This window comes from Phyllobates terribilis, unplaced genomic scaffold (genome assembly GCF_046119375.1).
Source record: "Phyllobates terribilis strain yellow unplaced genomic scaffold, ASM4611937v1 Scaffold_30__1_contigs__length_15301838, whole genome shotgun sequence".
NCBI classification, from domain to species: domain Eukaryota; kingdom Metazoa; phylum Chordata; class Amphibia; order Anura; family Dendrobatidae; genus Phyllobates; species Phyllobates terribilis.
This window is the reverse complement of record NW_027362790.1, coordinates 6,796,283-6,816,448: the sequence shown is the minus strand read 5'-3', so window position 1 is coordinate 6,816,448 and position 20,166 is coordinate 6,796,283. Positions and strand designations below refer to the sequence as shown.

The window sequence follows — 20,166 nt, the reverse complement described above, 5'->3', positions numbered from 1 at the left end:
TGCAATGGTGTTTCCCCCTTCCAATTTACAAATCAAGAAAGTAACAAGAATTGTTTTTATGTTTTTATGGGGTTCAAAAATGGAAAAGTTAAAAAGAGATCTGATGTACAAATGTAAATCTAATGGAGGTAAAGATGTACCCAATTTTTTTACCTTTTTCCATATAAAGTATTTCTGCTTCTGTTTTAAGGTTTTTAAATCTGATGGCATTTTTAGTTATTTTTTAAAATATGCAGCAGGAATGATTTTTAAAAGGTGGTTTAGCCTACCTTTAAGTTCTCCTGTGCTCCTGTGCCCACCTAAACAGTATGTGATACTTGAGAAAACGGTCAGACTTTTAGGTCTCCAGGAACTGGAGCCTGATATATTGGGGGAACAAAGGAAGGTATCTATTGCTTGCAGACACTCTGAGGACACAATTCCTGTCTCCAATTTTTCACAGGCAAGGTCCAAAACGGTGTGGCGAAATGTGTACGGGAAATATCTTGCAAATGTACACAAGGACCTTGCCTGGGCTATCGTCCACCAGTGCCTCCCTACCCGTGAGTTTCAACATAGGCGGGGGCTGGTGGCGAGAGCCAAATGTCCAAGAGATATATGCGGGGAAAGTGACTCTGTATTGCATCTCTTTTGGAATTGTCCTTTTGCACAGGAGGTTTGGAGAAAGGTAGGCCCACTTTTAAAATGGGCATGTGGCCTGAAAGATTTTAATCACTTTTATGTCTTTTATGGTCTTTTTAAGTGTCCAAATTTTAAACAATTCCGAGTTGCCTGGATTATTATTAATTGTTTTAAAAATGCCATGTGGAAAGTTAGAAATATTTTACTCTTCAAACATGATCATATTGATTCAACAGACTGTATAAAAATTGCTTTAAGTGAAATGTATATTTACTATCTCAGAGATAAAAAACTGTTTGGAGCAAAAGAAGCGGCTTCTATGTGGTGTGTACAATTATGGAACACAATTAGTGGTAATTAAATAAACCCAAGTGCATCTGTAATTATGATTTTCATAATTGTTACAATGGTTTTATGATGGTAAATTGTGTTTTTACAAAAAACTTGAATTGATTATTATCATGTTTTATCATTTTATTGTAATGTTATAAATGTTCTTTTTTAAAACCTTTGTAAATATACTTTTGAATCAATAAAATTGCGTTGAAACCTTATCTGTTCTTATCAGTTTAATATCTGATACGTCCCCTATCTGGGGACCATATATTAAATGGATTTTTAGAACAGGGAGATGGTAAAAGAGCTTGCTCTGTCCACTCCACGCATTGACCTGGTATTGCAGCATTTCCAGGACCAGTGCACTCATTCTTTAATGCAGTTTCTAAAATCAGAAAGAATTGAATTCAATGCTTTTTGTTGCTTTTGCTTGTTTGTCGGATTTTTGGATGGACTTTTTGGCTTTGCTTTTCTTCTCATTGTATTTTTCATGTTAAAAGTTGCAGAAGCCAGATGACAAACTCATTTTGGTTCAACTTCAGCAACTCTGCATTGCATTGCCATGTACTGTAATGCAATGCTATCTATCTAGCTCTCCCTCTTTACTTCCTTTTGGATAAACAGCCATATTAGGCAAGCATTTTGGAGCTTTCACCTAACTAATTACAGGTGGTGAGATAAGCTGCACAATATAATTGTTCTTTCAGTATATTGTTGCACACACACCATCTATTTAGCAAATGCCCTTGTTATCAACAGCAGCCATTTAAACTCACCTGAGCTAACAGGTATGTGTGCTGGTTACTCTGCTGCACTTAAAATGTCTTTTTTGGCTTGCTCCAATGTCTTTCTGAAACGTTGTCTCCCTCTGGTGGAACACTGACTTCTTTCATTTAACGCCTGCAGACTATAAAAAATTAACCAGCCCAAAAAGTTTGGTTGATTAGTCTTTGGCATTCTTTTAAACTGTTGCTTATGGCGGTCTCTGTGAGCTTCTCAGTGCCGTTCAACCAGCCAGGTATCCTGCCTGCAGTAGATGGAATGTGGCAATGGAACACTGGCTGCGCGTGTCATAATAGGCTCTGAGCCTTTATATACCAGCGCACGGCAGCAGCCACCTTCAGTCTGCTGCTGGACAGCCAGCAGCAGCAGGAAAGGTAAGTAATCAGCAACACTCCTGCTAAGGGTAGACAGCTGCTCGTCCCCCCCTTAATTGGTTCTCCTCCCTTCCACCGGTGTTGAGGCGGGTGGGAACAGCAGGGGGTGAGGGTGCTGTGCTAAAATAGTTGGAGTCATGCAGATCTAAAACGCGTGGATTGCTGCAGCAGCAAGCCGAAAAGTGCAGGCATGTAAGGGATCTAGAGGTTGACAACATGTCTTCTTAACGGGAGTCCAGGTGGCCATCTCCACAAATGGACTTTTCAGGATCCGAGGGTGGCACCGTAGGCCGAAACCAATTCTGGTTATCGCTTCTCGGCCTTTTGGCTAAGATCAAGTGTAGTATCTGTTCTTATCAGTTTAATATCTGATACGTCCCCTATCTGGGGACCATATATTAAATGGATTTTTAGAACAGGGAGATGGTAAAAGAGCTTGCTCTGTCCACTCCACGCATTGACCTGGTATTGCAGCATTTCCAGAACCAGTGCACTCATTCTTTAATGCAGTTTCTAAAATCAGAAAGAATTGAATTCAATGCTTTTTGTTGCTTTTGCTTGTTTGTCGGATTTTTGCATGGACTTTTTGGCTTTGCTTTTCTTCTCCTCATTGTATTTTTCATGTTAAAAGTTGCAGAAGCCAGATGACAAGCTCATTTTGGTTTCATTTTGGTTCAACTTCAGCAACTCTGCATTGCATAGCCATGTACTGTAATGCAATGCTATCTATCTAGCTCTCCCTCTTTACTTCCTTTTGGATAAACAGCCATATTAGGCAAGCATTTTGGAGCTTTCACCTAACTAATTACAGGTGGTGAGATAAGCTGCACAATATAATTGTTCTTTCAGTATATTGTTGCACACACACCATCTATTTAGCAAATGCCCTTGTTATCAAAAGCAGCCATTTAAACTCACCTGAGCTAACAGGTATGTGCGCTGGTTACTCTGCTGCGCTTAAAATGTCTTTTTTGGCTTGCTCCAATGCCTTTTCTGAAACGTTGTCTCCCTCTGGTGGAACACTGACTTCTTTCATTTAACGCCTGCAGACTATAAAAAATAACCCAACCCAAAAAGTTTGGTTGATTAGTCTGTGGCATTCTTTTAAACTGTTGCTTATGGCGGTCTCTGTGAGCTTCTCAGTGCCGTTCAACCAGCCAGGTATCCTGCCTGCAGTAGATGGAATGTGGCAATGGAACACTGGCTGCGCGTGTCATAATAGGCTCTGAGCCTTTATATACCAGCGCACGGCAGCAGCCACCTTCAGTCTGCTGCTGGACAGCCAGCAGCAGCAGGAAAGGTAAGTAATCAGCAACACTCCTGCTAAGGGTAGACAGCTGCTCGTCCCCCCCTTAATTGGTTCTCCTCCCTTCCACCGGTGTTGAGGCGGGTGGGAACAGCAGGGGGTGAGGGTGCTGCGCTAAAATAGTTAGAGTCATGCAGATCTAAAACACGTGGATTGCTGCAGCAGCAAGCCGAAAAGTGCAGGCATGTAAGGGATCTAGAGGTTGACAACATGTCTTCTTAACGGGAGTCCAGGTGGCCATCTCCACAAATGGACTTTTCAGGATCCGAGGGTGGCACCGTAGGCCGAAACCAATTCTGGTTATCGCTTCTCGGCCTTTTGGCTAAGATCAAGTGTAGTATCTGTTCTTATCAGTTTAATATCTGATACGTCCCCTATCTGGGGACCATATATTAAATGGATTTTTAGAACAGGGAGATGGTAAAAGAGCTTGCTCTGTCCACTCCACGCATTGACCTGGTATTGCAGCATTTCCAGGACCAGTGCACTCATTCTTTAATGCAGTTTCTAAAATCAGAAAGAATTGAATTCAATGCTTTTTGTTGCTTTTGCTTGTTTGTCGGATTTTTGGATGGACTTTTTGGCTTTGCTTTTCTTCTCCTCATTGTATTTTTCATGTTAAAAGTTGCAGAAGCCGGATGACAAACTCATTTTGGTTTCATTTTGGTTCAACTTCAGCAACTCTGCATTGCATAGCCATGTACTGTAATGTAATGCTATCTATCTAGCTCTCCCTCTTTACTTCCTTTTGGATAAACAGCCATATTAGGCAAGCATTTTGGAGCTTTCACCTAACTAATTACAGGTGGTGAGATAAGCTGCACAATATAATTGTTCTTTCAGTATATTGTTGCACACACACCATCTATTTAGCAAATGCCCTTGTTATCAACAGCAGCCATTTAAACTCACCTGAGCTAACAGGTATGTGCGCTGGTTACTCTGCTGCACTTAAAATGTCTTTTTTGGCTTGCTCCAATGCCTTTTCTGAAACGTTGTCTCCCTCTGGTGGAACACTGACTTCTTTCATTTAACGCCTGCAGACTATAAAAAATAACCCAACCCAAAAAGTTTGGTTGATTAGTCTGTGGCATTCTTTTAAACTGTTGCTTATGGCGGTCTCTGTGAGCTTCTCAGTGCCGTTCAACCAGCCAGGTATCCTGCCTGCAGTAGATGGAATGTGGCAATGGAACGCTGGCTGCGCGTGTCATAATAGGCTCTGAGCCTTTATATACCTGCGCACGGCAGCAGCCACCTTCAGTCTGCTGCTGGACAGCCAGCAGCAGCAGGAAAGGTAAGTAATCAGCAAAACTCCTGCTAAGGGTAGACAGCTGCTCGTCCCCCCTTTAATTGGTTCTCCTCCCTTCCACCGGTGTTGAGGCGGGTGGGAACAGCAGGGGGTGAGGGTGCTGCGCTAAAATAGTTGGAGTCATGCAGATCTAAAACGTGTGGATTGCTGCAGCAGCAAGCCGAAAAGTGCAGGCATGTAAGGGATCTAGAGGTTGACAACATGTCTTCTTAACGGGAGTCCAGGTGGCCATCTCCACAAATGGACTTTTCAGGATCCGAGGGTGGCACGGTAGGCCGAAACCAATTCTGGTTATCGCTTCTCGGCCTTTTGGCTAAGATCAAGTGTAGTATCTGTTCTTATCAGTTTAATATCTGATACGTCCCCTATCTGGGGACCATATATTAAATGGATTTTTAGAACAGGGAGATGGTAAAAGAGCTTGCTCTGTCCACTCCACGCATTGACCTGGTATTGCAGCATTTCCAGGACCAGTGCACTCATTCTTTAATGCAGTTTCTAAAATCAGAAAGAATTGAATTCAATGCTTTTTGTTGCTTTTGCTTGTTTGTCGGATTTTTGGATGGACTTTTTGGCTTTGCTTTTCTTCTCCTCATTGTATTTTTCATGTTAAAAGTTGCAGAAGCCAGATGACAAACTCATTTTGGTTTCATTTTGGTTCAACTTCAGCAACTCTGCATTGCATAGCCATGTACTGTAATGCAATGCTGTCTATCTAGCTCTCCCTCTTTACTTCCTTTTGGATAAACAGCCATATTAGGCAAGCATTTTGGAGCTTTCACCTAACTAATTACAGGTGGTGAGATAAGCTGCACAATATAATTGTTCTTTCAGTATATTGTTGCACACACACCATCTATTTAGCAAATGCCCTTGTTATCAACAGCAGCCATTTAAACTCATCTGAGCTAACAGGTATGTGCGCTGGTTACTCTGCTGCACTTAAAATGTCTTTTTTGGCTTGCTCCAATGCCTTTTCTGAAACGTTGTCTCCCTCTGGTGGAACACTGACTTCTTTCATTTAACGCCTGCAGACTATAAAAAATAACCCAACCCAAAAAGTTTGGTTGATTAGTCTGTGGCATTCTTTTAAACTGTTGCTTATGGCGGTCTCTGTGAGCTTCTCAGTGCCGTTCAACCAGCCAGGTATCCTGCCTGCAGTAGATGGAATGTGGCAATGGAACACTGGCTGCGCGTGTCATAATAGGCTCTGAGCCTTTATATACCAGCGCACGGCTGTCACGGGTGTTTCGCCACGAAGATCGTCACGATTACACAGCCTGACTTCTCGCAGCTGAGTTTTTGGTGCTTTGTGTTTTTCGGCAGTGAGGGAGTTAACTTTCTCTCTCTCTGTGCTAGACGAGGTCCAGCCTCGCCCAGCTGCAATCCATGCTGCTGTAGTGGGACTCCTTCAAATGCCTGCCGGTCTGTTAGGGAAGTGTCGGTGAAAGCATTTCATACAGACAAACAGAGCGGATCGTGGTGTTTTGGAGTTCTGAGCTAAGTGTATTTGGTGTGATTTTTCCCTTCCTCGCTTTATCATTTATCTCCTTTCCCGTTGGTGTTCCCTCTGTTGTTGTGAGTAGTTTTTGTATGCAAGGTGGTTTTTGCTTTGACCCTTGTACTGTCTCGTTCGTCTAAGTACTGAGTGTTGGCATATTATTTCCTGTCCCCTATTGTTGTGATTGGGGTCCTTCTCAGAACTAGATTACTGAGGTGCAGGGATCCTCAGGAGGTAGGGGTTACGCTGGCGGCCTGGACCTCTGTACCTTTAACAGTACCTCCAGGTAGAGGGATTAGTCAGGGCCCCAGCTTAGGGTCAGCTTAGGCCCCTGACCTCCTGTACGCAGAGACAGCGTGACATTTTCACCGACCAACAAAGATTCTCTCCAGCTACCATGGATCCAGTAGCCAGTCTAGCTCGGCAGTTGCAGAGTTTGTCCATGGAGCTGGCGGACGTTAGGTCTAAGGTTTTGTATCCCCAGGAGCAAGCCGGACCAGAACCTAAAGTAGCTCTCCCTGACAGGTTCACTGGGGGGCGGGACAAGTTTTTTGTTTTCCGGGAGGCATGCAAGTTGTACTTTCGGCTGCGGCCTCGGTCATCGGGGAGTGAAGAACAAAGGGTGGGAATTGTCATCTCGCTCCTACAAGGGGACCCACAATCTTGGGCATTCTCTCTTCCCCCGGGCTCCCCGGCCCTCCAGTCAGTGGATAGGTTTTTTGCAGCTCTGGGTCTCGTATATGATGACCCGGATCGGATCTCCCTTGCTGAATCTAAGTTACGTAGGATCCAGCAGGGAGATCGTCCGGCGGAGGAATTCTGTTCGGAGTTCCGTAGGTGGGCCACGGACACCCAGTGGAATGACCCGGCTCTTAGGAACCTGTTTTATCAAGGATTATCCGACAAATTAAAGGATGTGTTGGCACAGTATGACCCTCCCGCGTCACTGGAAGCCGCTATGGCCCTTGCTATTCGCATTGACAGACGGCTTCGGGAGAGGTGCGGGATAACTCCGCCCCCTGTGATGACTCCACCTCCTACAAGGTCCTCTCATATGGAGGTTCCCCTGGTCAGTCCAGAGGAGCCTATGCAATTAGGAGGGACATCATTTCGGGGGAGGGGACCCGTGGTGCGCCATAAGACAGGAAGGTGTTTCTTCTGCGGGAGAAAGGGACATTTTATTGGGGGGTGTCCATCCCGTCCCTTGCAGAGTGAAGAGTCGTCGGAAAACTGTTGATCCCAGGTTGTGTGGTGGACGGCAATCTGGGAGTAGGTATTTCGTCCCTAGGTTCGTCTCAGTTTCTCGTATCGGCGGAGGTGGTGGTGGGTACGAGAACTGAGAGGATATCTGTTCTTCTGGATAGTGGGGCCGGGGCTAATCTGGTGGACGCTCGGTTTGCCCGGGTTCAAGGTATGCGATTGAGTGAGTTGGCTAAACCCATCCCCATATTCTCGATCGATGCCAGGCCTCTCGGTCAGGGAAGTTTTTTGCAAGCTGTGCATAACGTAAAACTTCAAGTGGGGGCGATACATAAAGAACTGTTGTCTTGCTACGTGTTGGAGGGTCTTCCCACTCCTATAGTGTTGGGCCTTCCTTGGTTAACTAAGCATAACCCGGTTATTAATTGGCAATCCAGAGAGATAAGCCAATGGAGTAAATTCTGTAATAAAAACTGCATGAATACGGTCATCGGTGCTGTTACTCCTAGGGTCTTACCTCCATTTCTGGCGGACTTTGAGGATGTATTCTCGGAGAAAGGGTGTCAGGAACTACCTCCTCATCGCGAGTATGACTGTTCTGTAAAACTGCTCCCTGAGGCCAAGTTACCTAAAGCTAGGTTGTATAACCTTTCTGGTCCTGAGAGGCAGGCCATGAAGGATTATATTTCAGAAAGTCTGGCTAAGGGGCATATTAGACCTTCATCTTCACCGGTGGCCGCGGGGTTCTTCTTTGTGAAGAAGAAAGATGGAGGCCTACGCCCTTGCCTGGATTTCCGTGAACTTAATCGGATTACGGTCCGAGATCCGTATCCGCTCCCACTTATTCCCGATCTGTTTAATCAGATCGTGGGCGCCAAATGGTTCTCTAAGTTGGATCTCAGGGGGGCGTACAATCTGATTAGGATGAAGGAGGGGGATGAGTGGAAGACGGCGTTTAACACTCCGGAGGGGCATTATGAGAACCTTGTCATGCCATTCGGTCTGACTAATGCCCCGGCGGTGTTCCAACACTTTGTTAATGACATTTTTCGTCGCCTGGTGGGACAGTTTGTTGTCATATATCTGGATGATATCTTAATTTACTCGCCGGATCTGGTGTCTCATCAGGAGCACGTTAGGCAGGTGTTACAGATCTTGCGGGATAATAAACTGTATGCCAAATGGGAAAAGTGTGTGTTCGCCGTACAGGAACTCCAGTTTTTAGGCTTCCTGGTTTCAGCGTCCGGTTTTCGTATGGACCCTGGGAAAGTGCGGGCAGTTCTTGAGTGGGATCGGCCAGAGAATCTTAAGGCACTACAACGTTTCCTGGGGTTTGCTAGTTATTACCGGAAGTTCATTCGTAATTTCTCGTCCATGGTTAAGCCTCTCACAGACATGACTAAAAAGGGGACGGATTTTTCTAGGTGGTCTGACAAGGCTTGTCAAGCATTCTCCTCCTTGAAAAAATGTTTTGCCTCGGCACCCATACTCATTCAACCTGATGCGTCACAGCCATTCATTGTAGAGGTAGACGCTTCCGAGGTAGGGGTGGGAGCAGTATTGTCACAAGGTTCGTCCCCTGGTAAGTGGCATCCGTGCGCCTTTTTCTCTAAAAAATTGTCGTCCGCTGAGAGGAATTACGATGTCGGCAATAGGGAACTCTTGGCCATTAAGTTAGCTTTTAAGGAGTGGCGCCATTTTTTAGAGGGGGCAGTCCATCCGGTCACCGTCATCACCGATCACAAGAACCTGCTATATCTGGAGTCCGCGAAACGTCTGAATCCCAGACAAGCTAGGTGGTCATTGTTTTTTACCAGGTTTAATTTTGTCGTTACATATCGTCCTGGGTCAAAAAATGTAAAGGCGGATGCCTTATCTCGTAGTTTCCCTGGGGCCGGGAATACGGACGACCCGGTTCCTATCCTTCAGGAGGGGGTGGTGGTTTTGGCAGTATGCTCTGAGCTTGAGGAGGAGATATTGGAGGCTCAGGGGGACGCCCCTGTTGGACCTCCGGGGAGACTGTTTGTTCCAGATCAGATGCGACAAAAGGTGATCGAGGCACACCATAACTCAGTTTTTGCAGGACACCCGGGGAGTAAAGCAACGGTGGATCTCCTCTCGCGTCGGTTTTGGTGGCCTAACTTACATAAGGAGGTGGTAACTTTTGTCGCGTCCTGTGGGGTTTGTGCGCGCTCTAAGACCTCACATACCCGTCCGTCTGGGGCCCTCTTACCTTTGAAGATCCCGGAGCGTCCTTGGACTCATCTGTCTATGGACTTTATTACGGACCTCCCGCCGTCTTCGGGTAAAACGGTCATACTCGTTGTAGTGGACAGGTTCAGCAAGATGGCACATTTTATCGCTCTTCCTGCTCTTCCTAATGCTAAAACTCTTGCGCAGGTGTTCATTGGGGAGATTGTGAGGCTTCACGGGGTACCCTCCGAGGTGGTGTCAGATCGGGGGTCTCAGTTTGTGTCCAAATTCTGGAAGGCGTTTTGTACACAGCGGGGGATGCATTTATCGTTCTCATCGGCGTTTCATCCTCAGACCAATGGTCAGACGGAACGTATGAACCAGAGCTCGGAGACATATCTCCGGTGTTTTGTGTCAGAGAACCAGGAGGACTGGGCTTCTTTCTTACCTCTGGCAGAGTTTGCTCTTAATAATCGGCGGAGCGAGTCCACTGGTAAGTCCCCGTTTTTTGGGGCATATGGTTTTCACCCCCAGTTTTGTACTTTCAGTAGGGGGGTTCCTGAGGAGGAACGATTTTCCTCATCACTCGCTTCAGTATGGAGAGGGGTGCTGAAGAATCTGAATACTATGGGGAACCGATACAAACGTATGGCTGATAGGAGGAGAGTGTCTGGTCCGGACCTAAGTGTGAACGATCGGGTATGGTTGTCTACCAGGAATATAAAACTTAAGGTTCCCTCCTGGAAACTGGGTCCCAGGTTCATCGGGCCGTACAGGATCAGTTCTATAATTAATCCGGTGGCATTCCGTCTTGACCTCCCCCCTACGTTTAAAATTCACAACGTGTTCCACAGATCGTTGCTTAAGAGGTATGTGGCGCTGGTGGTACCGTCACCTTTACCTCCCCCTCCAGTGGTGGTCAATGATAACTTGGAGTTCCAGGTATCGAGGGTCATTGATTCACGCTTTAATCGCCGGTCCCTTCAGTACCTGGTTCATTGGAAGGGGTATGGTCCTGAGGAGAGGATGTGGGTTCCTGCGTCGGATATTAACGCAGACCGATTAGTTCGGGCCTTCCACACGACTCAACCAGATAAACCTGGCCCTGAGGGTCTGGAGGCCCCTCGTAGAAGGGGGGGTACTGTGACGGGTGTGTCGCCACGAAGATCGTCACGATTACACAGCCTGACTTCTCGCAGCTGAGTTTTTGGTGCTTTCTGTTTTTCGGCAGTGAGGGAGTTAACTCTCTCTCTCTCTGTGCTAGACGAGGTCCAGCCTCGCCCAGCTGCAATCAATGCTGCTGTAGTGGGACTCCTTCAAATGCCTGCCGGTCTGTTAGGGAAGTGTCGGTGAAAGCATTTCATACAGACAAACAGAGCGGATCGTGGTGTTTTGGAGTTCTGAGCTAAATGTATTTGGTGTGATTTTTCCCTTCCTCGCTTTATCATTTATCTCCTTTCCCGTTGGTGTTCCCTCTGTTGTTGTGAGTAGTTTTTGTATGCAAGGTGGTTTTTGGTTTGACCCTTGTACTGTCTCGTTCGTCTAAGTACTTAGTGTTGGCATATTATTTCCTGTCCCCTATTGTTGTGATTGGGGTCCTTCTCAGAACTAGATTACTGAGGTGCAGGGATCCTCAGAAGGTAGGGGTTACGCTGGCGGCCTGGACCTCTGTACCTTTAACAGTACCTCCAGGTAGAGGGATTAGTCAGGGCCCCAGCTTAGGGTCAGCTTAGGCCCCTGACCTCCTGTACGCAGAGACAGCGTGACAACGGCAGCAGCCACCTTCAGTCCAGCAGCAGGAAAGGTAAGTAATCATCAACACTCCTGCTAAGGGTAGACATCTGCTCGTCCCCCCCTTAATTGGTTCTCCTCCCTTCTACCGGTGTTGAGGCGGGTGGGAACAGCAGGGGGTGAGGGTGCTGCGCTAAAATAGTTGGAGTCATGCAGATCTAAAACGCGTGGATTGCTGCAGCAGCAAGCCGAAAAGTGCAGGCATGTTAGGGATCTAGAGGTTGACAACATGTCTTCTTAACGGGAGTCCAGGTGGCCATCTCCACAAATGGACTTTTCAGGATCCGAGGGTGGCACCGTAGGCCGAAACCAATTCTGGTTATCGCTTCTCGGCCTTTTGGCTAAGATCAAGTGTAGTATCTGTTCTTATCAGTTTAATATCTGATACGTCCCCTATCTGGGGACCATATATTAAATGGATTTTTAGAACAGGGAGATGGAAAAAGAGCTTGCTCTGTCCACTCCACGCATTGACCTGGTATTGCAGCATTTCCAGGACCAGTGCACTCATTCTTTAATGCAGTTTCTAAAATCAGAAAGAATTGAATTCAATGCTTTTTGTTGCTTTTGCTTGTTTGTCGGATTTTTAGATGGACATTTTGGCTTTGCTTTTCTTCTCCTCTTTGTATTTTTCATGTTAAAAGTTGCAGAAGCCAGATGACAAACTCATTTTGGTTCAACTTCAGCAACACTGCATTGCATAGCCATGTACTGTAATGCAATGCTATCTATCTAGCTCTCCCTCTTTACTTCTTTTTGGATAAACAGCCATATTAGGCAAGCATTTGGGAGCTTTCACCTAACTAATTACAGGTGGTGAGATAAGCTGCACAATATAATTGTTCTTTCAGTATATTGTTGCACACACACCATCTATTTAGCAAATGCCCTTGTTATCAACAGCAGCCATTTAAATTCACCTGAGCTAACAGGTATGTGCGCTGGTTACTCTGCTGCACTTAAAATGTCTTTTTTGGCTTGCTCCAATGCCTTTTCTGAAACGTTGTCTCCCTCTGGTGGAACACTGACTTCTTTCATTGAACGCCTGCAGACTATAAAAAATAACCCAACCCAAAAAGTTTGGTTGATTAGTCTGTGGCATTCTTTTAAACTGTTGCTTATGGCAGTCTCTGTGAGCTTCTCAGTGCCGTTCAACCAGCCAGGTATCCTGCCTGCAGTAGATGGAATGTGGCAATGGAACACTGGCTGCGCGTGTCATAATAGGCTCTGAGCCTTTATATACCAGCGCACGGCAGCAGCCACCTTCAGACTGCTGCTGGACAGTCAGCAGCAGCAGGAAAGGTAAGTAATCAGCAACACTCCTGCTAAGGGTAGACAGCTGCTCGTCCCCCCCTTAATTGGTTCTCCTCCCTTCTACCGGTGTTGAGGCGGGTGGGAACAGCAGGGGGTGAGGGTGCTGTGCTAAAATAGTTGGAGTCATGCAGATCTAAAACGCGTGGATTGCTGCAGCAGCAAGCCGAAAAGTGCAGGCATGTAAGGGATCTAGAGGTTGACAACATGTCTTCTTAACGGGAGTACAGGTGGCCATCTCCACAAATGGACTTTTCAGGATCCGAGGGTGGCACCGTAGGCCGAAACCAATTCTGGTTATCGCTTCTCGGCCTTTTGGCTAAGATCAAGTGTAGTATCTGTTCTTATGAGTCTAATATCTGATACGTCCCCTATCTGGGGACCATATATTAAATGGATTTTTAGAACCGGGAGATGGTAAAAGAGCTTGCTCTGTCCACTCCACGCATTGACCTGGTATTGCAGCATTTCCAGGACCAGTGCACTCATTCTTTAATGCAGTTTCTAAAATCAGAAATAATTGAATTCAATGGTTTTTGTTGCTTTTGCTTGTTTGTCGGATTTTTGGATGGACTTTTTGGCTTTGCTTTTCTTCTCCTCATTGTATTTTTCATGTTAAAAGTTGCAGAAGCCAGATGACAAACTAATTTTGGTTCAACTTCAGCAACTCTGCATTGCTTAGCCATGTACTGTAATGTAATGCTATCTATCTAGCTCTCCCTCTTTACTTCCTTTTGGATAAACAGCCATATTAGGCAAGCATTTTGGAGCTTTCACCTAACTAATTACAGGTGGTGAGATAAGCTGCACAATATAATTGTTCTTTCAGTATATTGTTGCACACACACCATCTATTTAGTAAATGCCCTTGTTATCAACAGCAGCCATTTAAACTCACCTGAGCTAACAGGTATGTGCGCTGGTTACTCTGCTGCACTTAAAATGTCTTTTTTGGCTTGCTCCAATGCCTTTTCTGAAACGTTTTCTCCCTCTGGTGGAACACTGACTTCTTTCATTTAACGCCTGCAGACTATAAAAAATAACCCAACCCAAAAAGTTTGGTTGATTAGTCTGCGGCATTCTTTTAAACTGTTGCTTATGGCGGTCTCTGTGAGCTTCTCAGTGCCGTTCAACCAGCCAGGTATCCTGCCTGCAGTAGATGGAATGTGGCAATGGAACACTGGCTGCGCGTGTCATAATAGGCTCTGAGCCTTTATATACCAGCACACGGCAGCAGCCACCTTCAGTCTGCTGCTGGACAGCCAGCAGCAGCAGGAAAGGTAAGTAATCAGCAAGACTCCTGCTAAGGGTAGACAGCTGCTCGTCCCCCCCTTAATTGGTTCTCCTCCCTTCCACTGGTGTTGAGGCGGGTGGGAACAGCAGGGGGTGAGGGTGCTGTGCTAAAATAGTTGGAGTCATGCAGATCTAAAACGCGTGGATTGCTGCAGCAGCAAGCCGAAAAGTGCAGGCATGTAAGGGATCTAGAGGTTGACAACATGTGTTCTTAACGGGAGTGCAGGTGGCCATCTCCACAAATGGACTTTTCAGGATCTGAGGGTGGCACCGTAGGCCGAAACCAATTCTGGTTATCGCTTCTCGGCCTTTTGGCTAAGATCAAGTGTAGTATCTGTTCTTATCAGTTTAATATCTGATACGTCCTCTATCTGGGGACCATATATTAAATGGATTTTTAGAACAGAGAGATGGTAAAAGAGCTTGCTCTGTCCACTCCACACATTGACCTGGTATTGCAGCATTTCCAGGACCAGTGCACTCATTCTTTAATGCAGTTTCTAAAATCAGAAAGAATTGAATTCAATGCTTTTTGTTGCTTTTGCTTGTTTGTCGGATTTTTGGATGGACTTTTTGGCTTTGCTTTTCTTCTCCTCATTGTATTTTTCATGTTAAAAGTTGCAGAAGCCAGATGACAAACTCATTTTGGTTCAACTTCAGCAACTCTGCATTGCATAGCCATGTACTGTAATGCAATGCTATCTATCTAGCTCTCCCTCTTTACTTCCTTTTGGATAAACAGCCATATTAGGCAAGCATTTTGGAGCTGTCACCTAACTAATTACAGGTGGTGAGATAAGCTGCACAATATAATTGTTCTTTCAGTATATTGTTGCACACACACCATCTATTTAGCAAATGCCCTTGTTATCAACAGCAGCCATTTAAACTCACCTGAGCTAACAGGTATGTGCGCTGGTTACTCTGCTGCACTTAAAATGTATTTTTTGGCTTGCTCCAATGCCTTTTCTGAAACGTTGTCTCCCTCTGGTGGAACACTGACTTCTTTCATTTAACGCCTGCAGACTATAAAAAATAACCCAACCCAAAAAGTTTGGTTGATTAGTCTGTGGCATTCTTTTAAACTGTTGCTTATGGCGGTCTCTGTGAGCTTCTCAGTGCCGTTCAACCAGCCAGGTATCCTGCCTGCAGTAGATGGAATGTGGCAATGGAACACTGGCTGCGCGTTTCATAATAGGCTCTGAGCCTTTATATACCAGCGCACGGCAGCAGCCACCTTCAGTCTGCTGCTGGACAGCCAGCAGCAGCAGGAAAGGTAAGTAATCAGCAACACTCCTGCTAAGGGTAGACAGCTGCTCGTCCCCCCCTTAATTGGTTCTCCTCCCTTCCACCGGTGTTGAGGCGGGTGGGAACAGCAGGGGGTGAGGGTGCTGTGCTAAAATAGTTGGAGTCATGCAGATCTAAAACGCGTGGATTGCTGCAGCAGCAAGCCGAAAAGTGCAGGCATGTAAGGGATCTAGAGGTTGACAACATGTCTTCTTAACGGGAGTCCAGGTGGCCATCTCCACAAATGGACTTTTCAGGATCCGAGGGTGGCACCGTAGGCCGAAACCAATTCTGGTTATCGCTTCTCGGCCTTTTGGCTAAGATCAAGTGTAGTATCTGTTCTTATCAGTTTAATATCTGATACGTCCCCTATCTGGGGACCATATATTAAATGGATTTTTAGAACAGGGAGATGGTAAAAGAGCTTGCTCTGTCCACTCCACGCATTGACCTGGTATTGCAGCATTTCCAAGACCAGTGCACTCATTCTTTAATGCAGTTTCTAAAATCAGAAAGAATTGAATTCAATGCTTTTTGTTGCTTTTGCTTGTTTGTCGGATTTTTGGATGGACTTTTTGGCTTTGCTTTTCTTCTACTCATTGTATTTTTCATGTTAAAAGTTGCAGAAGCCAGATGACAAACTCATTTTGGTTCAACTTCAGCAACTCTGCATTGCATAGCCATGTACTGTAATGCAATGCTATCTATCTAGCTCTCCCTCTTTACTTCCTTTTGGATAAACAGCCATATTAGGCAAGCATTTTGGAGCTTTAATATATGGTCCCCAGATAGGGGACGTATCAGATATTAAACTGATAAGAACAGATACTACACTTGATCTTAGCCAAAAGGCCGAGAAGCGATAACCAGAATTGGTTTCGAACTACGGAGCCACCCAAGGATCCTGAAAAGTCCATTTGTGGAGATGAGCTCCTGGACTCCCGTTAAGAAGACATGTTGTCAACCTCTAGATCCCTTACATGCCTGCACTTTTCGGCTTGCTGCTGCTGCAATCCACGCGTTTTAGATCTGCATAACTCCACCTCTTTAAACACAGCACCCTCACCCCCTGCTGTTCCCACCCGCCTCAACACCTTTGGAAGGGAGGAGAACCAATTAAGGCGAGGGGTGGGGTGGAACGAGCAGCTGTCTACCCTTAGCAGGAGGGCTGCTGATTACTTACCTCTCCTGCTGCTGCTGGCTGTCCAGCAGCAGACTGAAGGTGGCTGCTGCTGTGCGCAGGTATATAAAGGCTCAGAGCCTATTATGACACGCGCAGCCAGCGTTCCATTGCCACATTCCATCTACTGCAGGCAGGATACCTGGCTGGCTGAATGTCACTGAGAAGCTCACAGAGACCGCCATAAGCAACAGTTTAACAGAATGCCACAGACTAATCAACCAAACTTTTTGGGTTGGGTTCTCTTTTATAGTCTGCAGGCATTAAATGAAAGAAGTCAGTGTTCCAGCAGAGGGAGACAACGTTTCAGAAAAGGCATTGTAGCAAACCAAAAAAGAAATTTTAAGCGCAGCAGAGTAACCAGCGCACATACCTGTTAGCTCAGGTGAGTTTAAAAGGCTGCTGTTGATAACAAGGGCATTTGCTAAATAGATGGTGTGTGTGCAACAATATACTGAAAGAACAATTATATTGTGCAGCTTATCTCACCACCTGTAGTTATTTAGGTGAAAGCTCCAAAATGCTTGCCTAATATGTCTGTTTATCCAAAAGGAAGTAAAGAGGGAGAGCTAGAAAGATAGCATTGCATTACATTACATGGCAATGCAATGCACAGCTGCTGAAGTTGAACCAAAATGAGCTTGTCATCTGGCTTCTGCAACTTTGAACATGAAAAATCCAATGAGGAGAAGAAAAGCAAAGCCAAAGAGTCCATCCCAAAATCCGACAAACAAGCAAAATGAACAAAAAACATTGAATTCAATTCTTTCTGATTTTAGAAACTGCATTAAAGAAGGGGTGCACCGGTCCTGGAGATACTGCAATACCAGGTCAATGCGTGGAGTGGACAGAGCAAGCTCTTTTTCCATCTCCCTGTTCTAAAAATCCATTTAATATATGGTCCCCAGATAGGGGACGTATCAGATATTAAACTGATAAGAACAGATTTTTTTTTTAATTTGGCTATCCCCTGCAGAGGGATAAAACCGTTTATTAAAACTTTAACAAATTACAAGCATAATTAGACAAATACCAAACGTTAAAAGACAAATGAAATTTACAAAACAAAAAAATACAAAGATTTTAAATAATTAGGTTCCATTGGTGAACAAGCCATTTTTTCGAAATATGTACATTCTTCTTTTTGTCAATTAAATAATAAGTATACATTTAACATAAACATAAACTTAAAACATCATTCACTGATAAAACATCTTGTTTAAAAATAGCAATATTGCGCGCTTTCCAGAGAGATGACTTGGCGCAGTTCACTGTCTTCCAAGCCATTGTGTACTGGTCCATTGTGGGGCATTCCATAAGTCCGTATAGCACAGTTTTATATGTAAAGTCCTTGAGGTCTGCCACCCTTTCCAGTAGGGGGAGCAGTCTTCTCCAGAAATCCTTTGCAAAATTACATGTCCATAATAGATGTTCCACCGTTTCCTCTTCTTGGCATCCGGCTCTTGGGCAGATGGCAGACCTCACAAATCCTCTTCTGTATTGGAATGCCCGGCAAGGAAGACAGCGGTGCATGCAACTCCAAGCCAGATCTCTCTGTTCATTAAAAAGATAAAAAACGTTAATCATTTTCCAGATAGACATAGATTTGTCATCATCATATCTGTCAACATTACATATTTCCTCACTTTTACGTATTTCTTTAATTAGTTTCTTACTATTTCTTAATTCCTCTATTTTCTTAGTCCCTAAATTAAAATCGGACACTATTTTCCTTAAAATCTCATAATGCGTCGACAAATTAAAAGCATGGGGCACAGATATATTAACTTCATACCATCCAAACTTTCTCATAAAAAATCCTGTATTAAAACGCATAAAAAAGGACCAATAGTGATTCTTAAAAAGGGCATTAAAATAGTAAACGAACAGATGGATTAAAAGAAACCTATTAAAATCTGGAAAATCTTTACCACCTTTTACTTTTGATTTCATCACGATTTCTCTTTTCAGCTTTTCCATTTTTGAGTTCCAAAAGAAGGTAAAACAGGTTTTGGTTATCTTTTTTAAAACATTAACAGGCGGGGGGAAAACCATGCTAAGATACAATAAAAGAGGTAAAATCACCATCTTTAAAACCAATACTTTACCCTCCATTGTAAGTCTCCTCATGTTCCACATACATATTTTCGTATTTACTTTCTGTGTAACTGTTTCCCAACTATTATAACCATCATTATTTTCAGTGAATGATATACCTAAAATGGAAATGGATTCGGAGACATTAATTGGTACATCACGTAAAATCATCCCCCCAACACTTAAAATGTTACACTTATTAAAATTGATTTTAAAACCAGAAGCTAGACAAAAGGATTGCACTTGATGGAGAGTGGCCGTAAGTGATGGTGCATCTGTACACAAGACCGCCACGTCATCCATGTAGCCTACAACCTTGGCCTCCAAACCACCGCTTCCAGGCAGAGGGACACCGCATATCTGTTTATTTTGGCGTATTGCACATAACATTGGTTCCAGTGCACAGATAAACAGTAGGGGGGACAGAGGGCATCCCTGTTTCACCCCTGACCGTAAAAATACCTCTTGTGTCTTAAAACCATTCACTAAAATCTTACTTGTACAATCCTTGTAAAATGCTTTAAGCGATAGTAAAAACCCTTCTGGTATGCCCATTTTCTCTAAAACTTTAAAAAGATAAAAGTGTGAGACACGGTCAAATGCTTTTTCAAAATCAATAGATAAAATCGCCATTTTCCCCTTTCTGTCTTTCACATCCTCAATACAGTCTTTCACTAAATTCAGATTGTCCCATATACTGCGCCCCGGCACCCCACACACTTGATTAGAATGAATAACTTTGCTGATGACTTCTTTTAGACGATTTGCACAAATTTTAGCCATTATTTTATAGTCACAATTTAAAAGTGTTATTGGTCTCCAGTTTTCTAATTTTGATTTATCACCTTTTTTGTATAGGAGGGAGACTTCACCTTTTTTCCAGGAATTTAATAAAACCTTATTATTAAAAACCTCAGTAAACAAATAAAACAAATCATCTTTTAAAATATCATAAAAACATACATAAAATTCTATTGGGATGCCATCAGGACCAGGGACCTTTCCAGTTTTAAAACTTTTAATAGTTTTTAACACTTCTTGTTCCGTTAAAACTTGGGATAAAAACTCTTGGGATGCGGGATCTAAAACAGCTGTTAGTCCTTGCAGCGAATCATCCATTAATTTATTATCTATATTTTTTCCATTAAAAAGATTAGAAAAAAAAACCTCAATTTTACCCAGCATATTTTTTATATTATTCTCACCATCTATATGGTCAATTATCACTTTTTCTTTTTTATTTTTCCTAAAAAAATATCTGGAACACTTTTCATTTTCTTCTATATGTTGTACTCTAGAACGAAAAATTATCTCTTTTCCTTTTTGTTCTAGCCATTTTGAAATCTCTTCTTTTAAGTTTGAAATATCAACTTGTACATCTATCCCATTGTCTCTGAGCTTAAATAATGTTTGTAGGCGGGTATTTAAAATTCTATATTCTTCATATTTTTCTTTGGCTCTACATATACTCTTTTTAATAAAAAAGTCTTTTATTTTTACTTTCATTCTATCCCACCATACACTCATTGTCTCATTTGTTTTTTTCCCTTTTCTACATTTCCTATAAAACTCAATAAAATCTGA

General features: G+C 43.9%; 9 non-coding genes and 1 pseudogene across 9 annotated transcripts; 8 read left to right on the top strand and 2 right to left on the bottom strand.

The window, feature by feature from the left end:
• The first annotated feature begins 1,139 nt into the window (after positions 1–1,139).
• On the top strand, positions 1,140–1,328 carry LOC141179869 (U2 spliceosomal RNA). Its single transcript, XR_012255815.1, has one exon. It is a non-coding gene; the product is annotated as a U2 spliceosomal RNA (small nuclear RNA).
• Positions 1,329–2,422: 1,094 nt separating this feature from the next.
• On the top strand, positions 2,423–2,613 carry LOC141179630 (U2 spliceosomal RNA). Its single transcript, XR_012255627.1, has one exon. It is a non-coding gene; the product is annotated as a U2 spliceosomal RNA (small nuclear RNA).
• A 1,109-nt stretch (positions 2,614–3,722) lies between these two features.
• Positions 3,723–3,913, top strand: LOC141179486 (U2 spliceosomal RNA). The gene has a single exon (XR_012255497.1). It is a non-coding gene; the product is annotated as a U2 spliceosomal RNA (small nuclear RNA).
• A 1,109-nt stretch (positions 3,914–5,022) lies between these two features.
• On the top strand, positions 5,023–5,213 carry LOC141179485 (U2 spliceosomal RNA). Its single transcript, XR_012255496.1, has one exon. It is a non-coding gene; the product is annotated as a U2 spliceosomal RNA (small nuclear RNA).
• Positions 5,214–11,735: 6,522 nt separating this feature from the next.
• LOC141179448 (U2 spliceosomal RNA) lies at positions 11,736–11,926 on the top strand. Its single transcript, XR_012255462.1, has one exon. It is a non-coding gene; the product is annotated as a U2 spliceosomal RNA (small nuclear RNA).
• Positions 11,927–13,024: 1,098 nt separating this feature from the next.
• Positions 13,025–13,215, top strand: LOC141179663 (U2 spliceosomal RNA). The gene has a single exon (XR_012255657.1). It is a non-coding gene; the product is annotated as a U2 spliceosomal RNA (small nuclear RNA).
• A 1,098-nt stretch (positions 13,216–14,313) lies between these two features.
• Positions 14,314–14,504, top strand: LOC141179664 (U2 spliceosomal RNA). The gene has a single exon (XR_012255658.1). It is a non-coding gene; the product is annotated as a U2 spliceosomal RNA (small nuclear RNA).
• A 1,098-nt stretch (positions 14,505–15,602) lies between these two features.
• LOC141179625 (U2 spliceosomal RNA) lies at positions 15,603–15,793 on the top strand. The gene has a single exon (XR_012255622.1). It is a non-coding gene; the product is annotated as a U2 spliceosomal RNA (small nuclear RNA).
• Positions 15,794–16,060: 267 nt separating this feature from the next.
• Positions 16,061–16,169, bottom strand: LOC141179950 (U2 spliceosomal RNA; annotated as a pseudogene).
• A 1,109-nt stretch (positions 16,170–17,278) lies between these two features.
• LOC141179753 (U2 spliceosomal RNA) lies at positions 17,279–17,467 on the bottom strand. Its single transcript, XR_012255731.1, has one exon. It is a non-coding gene; the product is annotated as a U2 spliceosomal RNA (small nuclear RNA).
• Positions 17,468–20,166: the final 2,699 nt, after the last annotated feature.